This window comes from Petaurus breviceps, unplaced genomic scaffold (assembly GCF_028583685.1).
Source record: "Petaurus breviceps papuanus isolate PSGF00001 unplaced genomic scaffold, PetGlider_PUasm1.0 90847, whole genome shotgun sequence".
NCBI classification, from domain to species: Eukaryota; Metazoa; Chordata; class Mammalia; order Diprotodontia; family Petauridae; genus Petaurus; species Petaurus breviceps.
The window spans coordinates 8575863-8591945 of NW_027187360.1; the positions used below are offsets into that span (position 1 = coordinate 8575863).

The 16083-nt window shown below is 37.7% G+C and overlaps 1 protein-coding gene across 1 annotated transcript in view; it reads left to right on the forward strand.

Annotated features, from left to right (window-relative positions):
• Positions 1-16083, forward strand: part of PFDN4 (prefoldin subunit 4) — a 371852-nt gene that overhangs the window by 320594 nt on the left and 35175 nt on the right. The window lies entirely within an intron of this gene.

Below are 16083 nucleotides of genomic sequence, written 5' to 3' on the forward strand. Positions count from 1 at the left end.
CTGTTGGCTCGCAGGACTCAGGAAGTAATAGTCTTCCTGTATTCTGTCCTGGTTATGCCACATCTGGAATTCTGTTCTGGCTGTACCAATTCAAGAAAGACATTGATAAACTGAAGAAGAAATAGAGAAGCGCAGCCAAAATGGCAAGGGACCTGAAATTCATGCTATTTGAGGATTGAATGAAGGAATTGGGTTTGTTTAGCTAGAAGAAGAGAAGACTTAGTGGAGAAATGCTAGCTGTCTTTAAATGTTTATTTTTAATTATGACAGTGAATCTTACAATTCCTCTAGTTTGTCACCTTCTTTGCTCTAGTCTTGATAGTAAGTTTTAACAAAGCTGTTGGTTATTTGTTCTCCCCAAATTTGCTAACATCTGAGTAATAATGTTGGGTCCCTATAACAACAGGGATGAGATTAGCAGGCCTATGGAAGAGACACCATAAGATTGTGGGATCCCTGATATAAGGCAAGAAGAGATCTCAGGAAATCTAGTTCTGCCTTTGTCCTCAATTTTACAAATGAAGAAACTGAGGCCTAGGGAGCTTAAGTAACTTGCTAAAAGTCACAGAAGTGAGCATCAGAGGTAAGATTTGAACTCAATGCCTATGATTATAGATTTGATGCTCTTTCCTTGTAGTAAGCATACTGTCTCCTTATTCCTGGTGGTGACCAGATGCAGTATCAAGGATGCTATGCTGAAATTAAGTCAAAGAATTTATCACTGTCAGCCAATATGGAAGGCTAGGGAGGAGTCATGAAATGGAGGTCAGAGTAGCAGTCTCAGAGGGAGAAGGATTAGTCAGGTGCTAGGTAGGTAAAAGTAAGGGGGGGGGGGGTGGAACAGCACAAGGCATCTGCAAATTACAATTTGTCTCTCCTGATATCATCACTGCCTGAAGCAGTTTTCTTTTGTGGTAATATTCCTTCTAACTACAACCCATTCCCTGTTGTGCTGCATTTTCTCTAATGTGGGCCGCTCAAAATAAAGCAGCTCAGCTCAAAATAAAGCAGCTCATAGAATAGGCCAACAGAAAGAATTATTAGCACCACGAAGTATTAGCACCATGATTTCTTTGATTTTTTTATTCAAGGATTCATTTTTTGGCCATTTGAAATGTGTTGAAACTAACGATTCTGTGCATGCCCTCAGTCCATGGAGTCATGTTAGGGTTTTTGTTCACTTTATGTCAATAATTCTCAAATGTAAAACCAGAAGTCAGTTGAGCATGTGGATTAAAAAGAAGGGGGAAAACCCAACTCTGAAATACTTTACAATCTTCACTGTAACTAAAAAAAAATCACCTGTACAAGTGAAGGCAACTGGAAGATAGCTAGACAGCAGTTTCCACGTAGGAGCAGAAGGTTTTCATTGACTACAAACTCAATAAATCAACAGATGTGACAAGCCAAAAAGTTAACATGATCTTAGATTGTGTTAATGAAGCATAGTGTTCTGAGCAACAAGTGTGGTAACCCTTGTATCCTCTGTGATCCTCTGTATCGGTCCACATCTCAAACTTTGTTGGGAGCTCCATCTTGGACTGGACAATTACAGATTGTTTGAGTTTAAAGGAGGGCAGCTAGGATTGTAAACTGTGCCAGAACAGGATCATTTGAAAGAACTGAAATGTATTTAACCTGGAGAGGAATCAAGGAGGACATGAGAATTCTCTCATTTGAAAACTTGTCTTCTGGAAGAGGCATTACACTTATTCTGATTCTCCCCAGATATATACTTCCTTTTAATTTTATTAACTGGTTTAATTTGCTAATATTTTAAAATTATGAGAGTCATGTTTATATTTTCCTCTATTTGTGCCTAATTTTGTTTTTTTTATCAAGTTATGATTTTTTTCCATTACTTCTGTTGTAAACAAAGTTCCTTAAGTTATTCTTTTTTAAGGTGATCTTATTTCCACTGGTTCTCTTCTCACCCATGATGCTTTGCTCCCATTAGTTACCTTTTTCTTCTCATTAGTTACTCCTTTCTTTGGCATTTGCCATATTTCTTTTTTCTTTTCTGCTTTTATCTGGTTATTTAATTTTTACTTCCCTATTACCTTCTCTTGGTTAATGAAATAGATACCCCATTCCTCTCCTCCCCCCTAACTAGTCCTGTTCATTAGTTTTTTTTTTATTTCATTTTTTGTATCCCTTCTCTCTGTCTACCCTAGACTCTTATCCTGTGATTTCTTTTCCTTTTTTTTTTTTTTAAGCAATTGGGGTTAAGTTACCTGCTCAAGGTTACACGGCCAGTTATTTCTGGGTGTGGTGCTGAGTATCTGAGCCCAGATTTGATCCCTAGGTCATCCTGACACTGGAGCCAGTGCTCTTACTCACTGAGCCACCTGGCTGCCCCTAAGCAATTGGGGTTAAGTAACTTGCTCAAGGTTACACGGCCAGGTGTTTCTGGGTGGATGCTAAGTGTCTGAGCCCGGGATTCGATCCCGAGGTCATCCCGACACTGGAGCTGGTACTCTTGCTCACTGTGCTACCTGGCCGCCCCTAAAGGTATATTTTAGAAAGAGGTTCCAGTTCAATTAAATTCTCAACAAACATTTATTACATGCCTATTAAATGCCAGACACTGTGCCATATACTATATAACCATATTTATGCATCATTCATGTATATATGCATATGCATGTATAAGTATGTATGTGTACAAACACATCTAGATAGGAACTGGATCCATGATTTTGTTAATATATGGAACTCTAAGATGAAATCTCCTCTCTCAATGAAGATCAGGACCTCCTCTGCAATTTATACTCTTCGAGATACCTAGGACATTGGGAGATGAAATAACTTGCCCCAGGTCACATGACCTTTGTGTGTCAGAGGTAGGATTTAAACCCATGACTTCCTAGGAAGGTCAGTGGCACAGTGGATAGACCACTGGACCTGTAGGCAGGATAGACCTGAGTTCAAATCCAGCCTCAGTTACTTCTGAGAATGAATGATTCCTTTTTCTACCTTAGTTTCCTCACCTGTGAAATAGCTATGATAAAGAAGAGCATTACCTTTCAGGGTTGTTGTGAGTATCAAATGAGATAATATTTTCCAATCCTTAAAGTGCCATGTAAATGTGAAGTGTTACTATTATTTCTGCCTCAAAGTCCAGCTCTCTAACCATTGTTTGTTTTAGACTGATCCTATGATGTCATCAATTAGGGAACTCCTGATGAGGAACTTCCACAAATCTAAATTGTTCCTTCTCTGTACCTTACAGTTTTAGAGAGATACCTAGGGCATTGAAAGATTAAATAGCTTGTGCTGGTTTCATAAAGATGAAAAAAATCATGCAATCTGTACCCTCAAGAAACTTTCAGTCCAACGGAAGAATATAGCAAATGCAAACAGAAGTATGGTCCAAGGTTGAATGTGACTGAATTAAAGGAGAGATCTGGGCTAACTGCTCTAGGGAAATTTGACCAGAGAAAGATCACTTTGAACTGGGAAGATCAGGAAAGGCTTCACATAAGAGGTGGTACTTGATCTGAATCTTGAAGGAAGGGAAGTCTTTCAAGAGTTAGAGATGGAGAAATGTGTTGCAGACATGGGAGTCCATGTAGAAGCCTGGAGGCATGGGGGTTTGGGAGTGGGAAGGAGGGACAAAATGTAGGGGAAATAGCTAATAACTTATTCTGGCTGACATATAATCAATGTTTGTTTATTAAAATGAAAGGAAATTATAGAAGTTAGTGTTAGACAATACAGGAAAGGCAGCTTGAAGCCTGATTGTTGAGAGCTTTAAATGCCCAATAAGGAGTTTATATATTATCCTAAGGACAATGAAAAGCCACTGAAGTTTTCTAAGAGTGGGAGAGGCATCATCAGAACTGTTTCTTAGGACACAAGGAGCCATTCTGTGGTTTCATTTTGGAAGGTTCTCCACTTGCTGCTTTGCTAAAATTGAGGCAAGAACTCAGAAGAAAAAATGGTGACTACTTTTATACAATGATACTATAGGTTCTGTTATGTCCTACCAGGACTAGAAGTGTTGTTAACAGGAATAAAATGGAAACACTGAATCCTGGATATATAATGTCCCCTGGTGGAAGTATTGGGGATTGCTGAGATTGTACAAAGAATTCTTTTGAAAGCAAGGTTTACAATTTTTCTTTACAGAAATGAGCTTAGAACATATGGAAACCATTGATGGGATGGTTGTTGATTGATTGATTTGTACTAAAACCTAAGGGTCAACTACTATTCGAATCAACTATCCACTACAGTTCCTAGGAGAGGACTGTGCAATTAGTACAAACCTGCCATGCAGAATGTATAGGGGAATGAGTACTAGATTTGGCATTTGAGAACTTGGATTTGAATACTATTTCTGCTACTAACTACCTGTGTCACTATGAACAATTCATTTTGCATTCTTGGGCCTAATTTTCCTCATTTGCTAAAGTGGAATTGAGATGAAATGTTTTCTAAAGTCTCTCCTAGTTTCATATACTGTGACCTAAATTTCTAGCAGGGAAGGTCAGATGTATGCAAAAGATTCATGAAGTATTTGTATAATACCACTAAGATCTTACAATCTAGTTTGTAAAATAAGGGATGCCTACCTGAAACAAAAAGCAAACAAAGTGTGTATAGAATTATATAATTATTCTATGACTCCATCTTAGAATTATAGGATGTTAGAACTTGAAGGGGTGTTATAGATTATCTAACTCTCATTTTACAAAAGCAAGGTCAAGAAAGATTAAGTAACTTGCCCATGGTCATATAAAAGAGTTGGGACTTCAACTCAAAGTTTCTGACCCATACTCCAAGGTTATTTCAAGTACTAAATTGTGTAACATGGACAATAAGTGCAACAAATTTAGATAGGAGAGACCAGGAAAAACTTCAAAGAAAAAGTACAATTTGACCTGTGTTTGGAAAGATGGGTAGGAGGACAGTCAGAAGGGAAGGTGGGCAGAGAACAACAGGAGCAGACATGGCGGTCTTTAGCATTGTGTGTAGGAGGGACAGAAAGGACACTGCTTGAGAATGGAATTTTACAGCAAAATCCAAATGGTAAAGAAGTCATATGGTATCTATTTTAATTTAATTTTTAATTCAGTAAGTTGAGGTTTTTTTTTTTCTTATTGAGGGATAAATTATCTTATAAGGACAAGAATCTCAGCCCAGGTCCTCTTGACTCCAAGTGTAGCACACTAAGGAAATAATTGGCAATATAAATAAAAAATATTCTAGAGATAGAGTTTATGTGCCATGAAATAAATATGTCAAGTAATACTAAAGAGTTGGCAACACATTCTTCAAAAGTTTTTTTTAGTACCTAAGCTAACTAGTTCACATTTGTAGAATAAGTAACACCAAGATTACAGGTTTGATTTTCCTAGGGATCAGTTACTTGCATAGAGAAACCAGTGTTCTCCACTCACTGTAAGAGGTCCAGTTTTGTTGGGAATAATTGCCTTTAGTCAAAAAGGACAGCTGAGATTGTCTTTTGCCTTTCTTTCTATCTCTGGCCTTTAGTACAGTGCCTGGCACATAGTAGGTGCTTAATAAATGCCTATTGACTTGGTTTATATAAAGTGTGTCTCTGGGGAGAGGCCTTGATGACATAGTACAAGATTACTCTTTTTTCCCTTCCAAAAACCCAACCAAATAAAAAACCCTTAATGATCTGGAAGAATCAATGACGTGTGTATTTTGCATAGATCAAGGCTTTAGAAATGTTTCTAGAGAAAGAATAAATTTAGAGCCACACCTACTGAAAGTCTATTGAAAGAAAATAAATCCTCAAGACTCCTCCAATGCCTTCTGGAAAGCCAGTCACTCAAACTCATATATACTCAAGCCTTCGATAACTTCATGACTGTGCTTTTTGGTTATTCTCTGCAGGTACCAAGTTGTACAAAGAAACTCATGCCCCTATGAACTAAATCATGTTCTGATGAGAGATTCTCCTTCCCTGTGACTCTACATCAGCAGCCCACCCTCTTTCCACTGAGATTTTAGTCTTTAGCCTTGGAATGAGAGCAGATGCTACAGGCTTCACAAAGCACCCACACACTTTTGAGTTGTGAAATGGTTTGATGAGCTTATTATCTCTCAGTGACAGAAACTAAACTGGAGCTTGTTTGGGCACGTTTGTAACTTACATGCCAATTACATTTGGGGAAATTGGCTTTATTTTTCATTCATTATAGTTACCAGTATCCCAGGTTGCCATTCCAGGGAGCTCTGGTATTTCCATGGGGTTATATCAATCGGGTAGTACCATGAAAATTTCCTGATTTTACAGATCTTCTCTTTGTTATTTAGACACAACCCAAATGGATATGGCAACATAGGAAGGAATGGTCACTAGATGATGGAATCACACTGGGTGCAACTTCAGAAGCTCATACCATCCATTACCTTGTATACATTCTAGACAGAATGTGTAAGTGATTAATTATTTTCATAGGAGGTTTCATGCCATCATCCCCACCATTCAGGGAACCTAGTGGCATAATGCCTATTAATACAACCCCTGTGGCTATTTTCAGACAATGACAAAGAAGGATAACAATTGTGATATATTTTCCTAGGATAAATTATCTCAGTTTATGTTGAAATCTTAATTTGCTTTATAGCTTCTAACTTATGCCTAGAGAGACAGCATGGGGGTATTGGAGAATGAGCTGATTTTGGAGTCTGGCTCAAGTCCTGGCTTTAAGTTCTGCTTTTTATATATGCTGGTTGAGTGATTCTGCTTAAATCACTTAGTTACATATTTCCCTAGGCAACTGCTTTAAGATTTTAAATTGCAGAGAAGCTGTACTGGTAGAAGGAATTTCCTCCCTAAACTGATACAATCATAAGCATGGAAAAAAACCAAACCAAACCAAAACAAAACCAACACAAAAAAACTTATCTCAGGTAAAACAGACTATGAATATTATTTGGAAATTACTCTTTCAAAAATTCACCAATGACCTGCTAATCACAAAACTTTTTCCTTGGTATTCATTTGTGATTTGAGGTCAGCATTTCATTGTATTGCTTTTTAATTTTTTTTGGGGGGGGGAACTCTCTTCTCTTTACTTGTGTCATCATCCTCATTTGATTCTCCTCCGGCCTCTCTAATAATGCCTCCTCCATCTCCTTTGCTGATTTCTGGCTCTCTGACCTCCAAAATATAGGCAATACCTAAGGCCCCTTGGCTAATAGTTGGTCTTCTTCTCTTCTCTCTACAATCTCTCCCATCAGCCATTTCATTTGCTACACAACTTCCACTTTATTTCTGAGTATGATTCCCAAATCTTTGTTTCAAACTCTGCTCTTTTTGAGCTATAGTCCTGTATTTCACAGAATCAAAGAATTTCAGAATTTAAGAGAACCTTGGAACATCTGGTACCTGAACAAGATGCACCTCTATAAAATTCCCAACGAGCAGTCATCATGTGTCCAGCACTAGACCTCTAATGAAGCACTATACAATACTGCTGAGGCAACCTATTCCACTTTTGGACATCTCTAATCATTAGAAACTTGTTCCTTACGTTGAACTTAAATCTTTATCGCTACAACTACTACTCCCCATTGCTTTTAGTTCTGCTTCTTTGAGCAACAAAATAAATCAAATCTTTCATGTGATAGTTCTTCAGTTATTTGAAGACAGTTATCATACCTCACCCTCTACCCAGATTTCTCCAGCCTAAATATCCCCGACTCTCTCAACAAAAGCAAACAAAAAACTAAGCCTATAAACAAACAAAAAACTACAGTTATTGAAGATTTGTAAAGGCATTGGAAGTTAATACACATACTAGAAAATTTCAATTCCATGCCCAATGAAAGGCAACAAAAAATAAATCTGTAGGAAAAAAATCTACAAAATGAAAGTATATCAGAAATTTTAGATTCCTTTAATCTGAAGAAGACAAAAGCTAAAAGTTTAAGGCATAAAAGCATTCAACATTGTGTAAAAACAAGAAAACAGTTATTCAATACCAATTAAAGTTGCAGAGGTTTGAGAAGTAAAGAGAGAGTTCCTGATGAAGGATAATATGAAATATTTCTGATTGTCTTCATGGTTAAAAGAAGTTAAATACAATGAAAATGTAAAGTGGGCTAAGTGAGTAGTTTACACATGGCTATTATGATGGATAACAAAAAAAAAGTCTTACTAACAGCCCGGGGACAGCTAAATGGTACAAAGCATAAAGTTCAGGGTCTGGAGGCAGGAAGACTTAAATTTAGATCCCACCTCAGACACTTAACAGCTGTGAGAGATGTACAAGCCACTTAACCCTGTCTGCCTCAGTTTCCTCATCTGTAAAATGAGCTGGAGAAGGAAATGGCAAACCACTCCAGTATCTCTGCCAAGAAACCCCCAAATAAGGTCATGAAGAATTGAATACAATTGAACAACAACAAAGGAGGTGAATGAAACTCTTAACTTCTCTGACAAGCTGGACACTGAAACTGTATTAGGCCCATGATTATGGGCTCAAATACTTCAGAGTCAAACATTTCACCGGTAGAAAGTCATATTATCAGTTTTCTCTCAGACATAAACTTTATTCTACCTTTCTCCCCAAGTTATTTTGTTTTGTTTTTTAATTTTTTGGGGGTAAGAAACAATTGGGGCTAAATGACTTGCCCAGGGTAATACTGCTAGTACATGTCTGAGACTGGATTTGAACTTAGGTCTTCCTTTTTCCAGGACCAGTGTTCTATCCACTACACCACCAAGCTGCCCCTCTTTTCTTTTTCCTTTTTGATGTTTAATTAAAATCTAGAAAATTATCCTAAAAGTGAACATTTCCATTTACAAAGACCAGAAAAAGGATTGTATATGAAATTGAATCTATTATATAGTTTATTTTAAATGTATACATATATACATACTATATGCACACACAAACACACACACATATAACATATATATGTAAATTTGATGTGGAAGTGCCATCATTACTCTGCTTTTCTATGCCCCGTTTTGAACTTTTTTTTTGTTCTTTTGCATATTTTTAAATATTTTATTTGTGCTCCTTTCTTTTCTTCCTTTTTTTTTGCATTGCTATATCTACCTACCATGCTTCCTCCAGAAATTCTCCTCCTCCCCTCAAAAAAGGTGTTCTCTTGTAACTAATAAGTACAGTCAAACAAAACAAATTTGACTCATATTTGTTGTGTCTGAAAAGATCTATCTCGTTCTACATTCACAGTCCATCCACTTTTCTACCAAGAGGTGGCAGGCATGCTTCATCACTGATTTTTTTTTTTTTAAGTTGTGACTGGTTATTGCATTGATCAGAAATCTTAAGTGTTTCAAAGTTATTTTTATTTATAACATGGTGTTGATTGTATGTCATTTTAGCTCTACTCACTCCACTCTTCATCAGTTCATACAAATTTTCCAGGGTTTCTTGGAATCCATGACCTTCATCACTATATTCATATGCCATAATTTGTTCAGCCATTCCTCAGTTGATGGGCAATTACTTTATTTCTAGTTCTTTGGTACAGCAAAGAATGCTACTATAAATATTATTGCACAAATGGATCTTTCTCTATGTCTTTGAGCTCTTTGGGATACACATCTACTAGTGATATCATTAGGTCAAAGAGTATGTGTGGTTTAGTGACTTTTTGAGTATAGTTCCAAATTGCATTCAACAATGATTGGACCAATTCATATCTCCACCAATAATACATTAGTGTGATGTTGTTAATTATTTCAACTATTTTTTTCCAATTTCTAGAGTTCGTAAGTAAACATTATATCATCTGCAAAAAGCAATATTTTTGTTTCTTCTTTGCCTCTGCTGATTCCCCCAAATTCTTTTTCTTATCTTATTACTATAGCTCTTACTGCTAGAACTATATCAAATACCAATGATGATAGTGACCATCTTTGTTTTATCCTGTTCTTCTTGAGAAGGCTTCTAGTGTTTCTCCATTACAAATTTTTGGTTTTAAATAATACTATCTACAATATTAAGGAAAGGTTTTTATTTCTATGTGTTTTTGTGATTCTAATCTGACAAGTAATTGAAGTTATATGTTCCTGCTCTCTGATCCTCCTTTCTTCACCAAGCCCAGACCTCGATTTCTATTTCTTCCATTTTCTTTCTCTTTTTAATACTTTCTAGTAAACTTTCTAAAATTGAAGTGTGTTTTATTGGTGACTATTCCCTCCCCACTTCTATTTGCCTTCTTATACTTCCCCCACCTTTTCCCTATCACCATCTGTTTCCTTGTTGATTTCAATGCAAATCTATATCAAAACCCAGTGCGTATATGTATATGTGCACTACTGTGAGTGTTTTCATTCAATTCTTTTATTCAGTTGAGATAAAAGTGAAGTAATGAGAGATCCGTGCCCTTTACCCCTTTCTCCATGATTATATTTTTCTCATGCACCCCATATACGTGAAATAGCAAGGTTTAGCGAGGTTTTCCCCCTGCTTTTGTCATATTGTATTCATTCCTTTTCCTCCCCTTTCTTTCCTTGTAAAAAACCAACAAAGCAGAACAAATCCAGATCTTTTGTGTGTGTGTGTGTGTGTGTGTGCGTGTGTGTATGTGTTTAACCTCACTTAGTTACTCCTGAAGACACTAGGATTCTTAAGGAAAACAGTTATTTTCCCCATATTTGAATATGACAGTAGGTAATGGATGATTGATATGAGTGCAAGAGGAGGAAAAACCTCTACTTTCCTAGAACCTTTGGAAGTTAAATCAAGACTTAATCCTTTGGAAAACTATTTATTAGCATGGTATGAACTAGCTAACCAATGCTTGGTGCAATTCAAATCCATTTCCTTTATCTTGAGTAAATATGGAAACTAGCTGGTCCTATTTCAATAATCCAGTGGATGCATTGTCTCACCAGAACATTCTCCCTCTGGTGGTAGAAACTGTAGCTCCTCCAAGCTTTCTCATTTTGTGCTATTTTTATCCATATATTAACATAAATCCTCCATAGTGGATTTACCTAACATGCTGGAGTTTTTCCTCTGTATATTTTAATATTTCTGTGTAATATTTATGGATCCTATTTGTAATTCTTCACTTTGCTATATGATTCTTCCAGAGATAATACTTTTGATGTTGTCTTTTGCCATGTCTAACATTTCCAAGTCATCTATGCTATAGCTTACTTTAATAACCCATCGTGTTTCTTTCCATTGCTCTTTGGGTCATCTGAAATGGGGATTATTTTGAGGTCATGGTGATGGTGTTCCATGACTTGTAGTTTTATACCATTAACAGAAGAATATTTGTGTTATAAAGCTGCTTGTTATTCTAATGAGAAAACCCCCAGTGAACCTTTCAAACTTTCTCCATCTTAAATAATCTGAATTACAAAATCCTTCCTTTTAATTGGACTCTGTTTTCCTTTGTATACTCTCTGATTTCTGTACATTCCAAATGAAAATTGTAGTTGAGATAGGCATCACTAATGCCAATTAGTAGAAGAATTACTTCATGCTTATTTCATGGTAATACATTGTAGCAGCAAGCACCCCAAGCATCCTCAGGGTGTCTGCCACCACAGGTTCTTAGATCTGCTTTGTTAAAGGAAAGCAACTCAAAATGGGTTAACAAGCTTACTTTAATTAGTCAAACATATGTATCGTTTACCTAGTTCAGGGGGAAAAGGTCCGCACCCTGAACTTCAGAATATACAGACAGAATTATCTAGACAGAAACAGATCAAGTAGACAGATTTCCAAACTGTCCAACCATTACATCCATAACAAACAACATCTGGGTTTCAAATCCAAGGGGCTCTGGACAACAGCTAGCCCAGAGTTTCATCAGATCACAGAACACTTCTCAAAGTGAGCCCCAAAACAAAGCTACACATCAGGGCTTATATAGCCTCCTCCTGGCTCAGAGAATGTAACAATCTTATTGACTCACTGGCCAATCAAGAAGTATCTACTGAAAAACAAGCCTCCCACCCCAGGCTCCAGGTGCACTTTAGCCTAGGTGCAGGGAAGGTCTTACAAATTTACATGCCCATTACATACATTCAAAAATAATCTTAGAGTTTTACATGCAACATTGTATTCTAGTTTTTTTGCTTGGTCATACTTCATTACTGTAGTCACATCTTTTCTACCACCCAGAATTTGCATGACAAAGTCATCTCATGGTGGCATATTTTGCATTTGGAAAGTGAATTAGCTTGTAACTAATCCTCTTTCCCCCATCTCTCTTATCCATCTCTTGGAACTTAGGAGGAAGAAGCTAAGAGGGGATATGAGAGAAAAAGTGCTCATCAAAGAAGTTTGTAGTCTCAAAGGTGAGATGGGAGAGGATATGAACAAGATGTAGTGCAAAGAATTACATATTGGAAAAAAAAAAGAGAGACATGAGTTTTGTGTCCCATTTCACCAGACAGAGCTTAATTACTCTCAGATATAAAATGGATATAGTAGTACTTTATTTGCCTGAAAGGTGAGTGAGTGGATGTGTTAGTTTGTATAATTTTTTGATGTTGTTTCTAGCCCTATGATTTAAGATTCTAAGGACTAGATGAATACATAACAGTCCTTTCTCATTAACTAAAGTGATAATGTATTTTGTCAAATCCATTGGGCAGATTAACATATTCTAAGCCACTTCTGGTATTTTATGGTCATGTTATTTGAATGCCAAATATATGCTTGCCTAAAAGACTACCTTATGGAGAACTTACATGAAGCAAGCATTCACATGGTGGTCAGAAGAAGTCATACAAGGACATTCTCAGGGTGTCTCTTAAGAAATTTGGAATTTGGGGCAGCCAGGTAGCACAGCGAGTAAGAGCACTGGCTCCAGTGTCAAAACCACCTGGAGTTGGAATCCTTGGCTCAGACACTTAGCACCCACCCAGAAACACCTGGCCGTGTAACCTTGAGCAAGTTACTTAACCCCAATTGCTTAGGGGCGGCCAGGTGGCTCAGTGAGTAAGAGCACCGGCTCCAGTGTCGGGATGACCTGGATCAAATCCGGGCTCAGATACTCAGCACCACACCTAGAAATAACTGGCCGTGTAACCTTGAGCAAGTTACTTAATCCCGATTGCTAAAAAAAAAAAAAGAAGAAGAAATTTGGAATTGATTGTGTAACAAGGGAGACACTGGCACAGGACCTCCCAGCATAGCATGCCCTCATCAGAGAGGGTGACTGTGCTCCATGAGCAAAGAAAAATTGAAGTAGCTCAAAAGAAATGCAAGATGCACAAATTTAGAGAATCCACCCAGATGTTCACATGGCCTATTTGTGCCTGACCTGTGGTAGAACATTCCAAGCTCATATTGGTCTGATCAGTAACAGTCAAACATGCTGTAACTTGATTCTAACATAGTGATGTCATTTTGGTCCTCTTCAAGAACTAAGGACAACACCAGTCACTATTTTTTGAAGCAGACTAAATGTAGTATCCTAATTAGATAAGAAATAATTATAGTATTGCAGAATTTATTCTCTTTATCTGTGTACATGTCTTTTCCTTTACTCAAGTTATACTCTGGTATGTCACTGTGATGTGGAGGTGACTGTGGTTACTCAAAGTCATGCTACAAAAACCTCAATTTCTGGTAGGTAAGCAAGAAATGTTTTGTAGGCCTGTTGACTTATAGGTCTCCAAGACTAGCTTCAATTAGTTTGTCAACAAAGGACTTACTACTAGATTTTTAATATATATTATTGAAATATATGTTACATATAATTTATTGTTATTAATTAGTTGCGATGAAAGTGATCACTTGCGTTATCACTAGACAGAGTTTTTCACCCAAGAGTTCCTTTTTAAATTGAAATCACAGATCCAGTTCTCTGCTGTCTCTAATAAAAAAAATCTCCCTCTCTCTAATAAAGTTACAAGGTTGTTGTGAGGATAAAATGGGATAACGTTTGTAAAGCATTTTGCAAACCTTAAGGCACTACATAAATGGTAGTGCTTCTTATTCTTCTTATTTGCCACCACAGTTCATTTATATTTTTATGCAGGCTCAACTCCTTGTGATCTGTATACATGGAAGGAGGACCCACACCACCAAAATCACTAATCCTTGGTTTATGCTTCTCAGGGAGGAGGAACCTTGCTTTATATTTCTTGGTATCTCTCCCAGAATCTAGAACAGTTATATATACATAGCATACACCTAATAAATTTTTGTAAGTGTCATAGGAATAGGGAATGGAGCTGTGATTTGATCGGTACTTTACAAATATCTCATGTTATCTTCACAACAACTCTGTAAGGTAAGTTATTATTATCCCCATTTTACAGATGAGAAAACTGAGACAGCCTGAGGGTTAACTGGCTTGCTCAGGGTTACACAGCTAATAACTGCCTGAGGCAGGATTTTCTTTTGACTCCCAAGTTGAACACTCTGTTCATTGTACTACATAGGTACCTGACATGAGTAGATCCCAGATGAATAGTGTGTCTACTCAATAATAGCAGCTCGTGTTTATGGAGCCTCTTGCAAAAACATATTGGTCACAACTAGCATGTTTTAGTGCTAGAGGGGAAACCAACTCTGAGAGAGCTGACTAACTTGGACAAGGTCCCTCCAGTTTTATGTGTCCCAAATGACTAGACTCCAATTTAGCACAATGTAGGGGTTGTAAGCTAATCCCTGGACTCATTGAAATAATTTTTGGGACCACTCCAGGAACAGATAGTAGAGGCATATTTGTTTCATCCTTTCCTTCCATGGTTTTGGTTTCTTCTGGTTGGCCTCTATATTTTGAGATGTTTTCATTCCACTTATTTTGAAGTTATGAGTATCTATTAATGTTGTTCTTAAATTTTCAAAGCACAACTCTTATGGCAACCTAGTTGAGGTTGGCAAGACAAAAACAGATATATGATATTTACTTCCCTCAAGGAGTTTATATTCTATAAGGGAAGACAACGTGTGTATACATATACACACACGACATATATGTATATAAACACACAAATAAATACAAAAATATAAAATAAACACAATTTAGAGGGGAGGCACTAGCAGCCGGGGAGATAAGGAAAAGACTCATAGAGGAAAGAGACAGTACTTGAGTTAAGCTTCTTTTTTCCCCATTTTTTTTGGGGGGGGGAAGGCTAGGCAATTGGGCTTAAGTGACTTGCCCAAGATGACACAGCTAGTTGTGTTAGGTGTCTGAGGTCACATTTGAACTCAGGGCCAGTGCTCTATTCACTGTGCCACCTAGCTGCCCCAAGTTGATTAATAATTGGGTAGCTTATAAGAAAGAGTCAAGCTTTTAAGAAAAATTAAGATTTGAAAAGGAAAAAATAAGTAAAACAGCAAAAGGGCCAGTTTGACTGAATTGTAGATTACCTAAAGGAGAGTGATCTGTAACAGGACAGCAAGGGTAGATTAGAACCAGATTGTAAAGGGCTTTTAATGACAGAGAAGTTTACATTTTATTTTAGAAGTAGCAATAGGGAGCCACTGGAATTTATTGATCGGGCATGTCATATTGTCATAGAACTGTGCTGGAGGAAAATCCCTTTGTTTGCAATGCGGATGCATTGGAGTGAGGGGAGACTGGAGGCAAGCATTAATTGGCTATTAAGAGGTTATTGCAGTAGTCCAGGTGAGAGGCGGTAAGAGCCTGAACGAGAGTGGTGACCAGGACAGCAGCAATTCTCAGTAACCTCTTTAACTTCAACTGCTCACGTGAAACTGTCAGTGGGTCAGCATTTATTAAGCGCCTAGAATTGTCAGATGCTGTGCTTAGCATAGGACACTTTGCCTTCCTGGGAAGCAAGGCTAAGAAGCTGCAGGTCGCCTAAGGAGGGCTCCACCCACACGTCACAACCCTCCTTCCTCCCATTGGGCAGCTCCGTCTGGTCCCCTCCTCCTCTTCTCCCCATTCCTTGAGCAGCCTACAACCTCCCCACCACACCCCTTTTAAGTAAAGGATGGAGGAAGAGAGTGGCTTGTTCCTTTAAGAGGAAGATACCAAGTGCTTTCTTGTTTATACCTTCTCCCTCGGTTCCCAGACGCTAAAAATCAGGCATAGTAGAGCAGAGAGAAGAGATCAGAGAAACTTCTCTTCCGAGCGAGGAATTACCCCCCCAGAAAGAAGCCAAGGAGGGGCTGCACTGGGGAC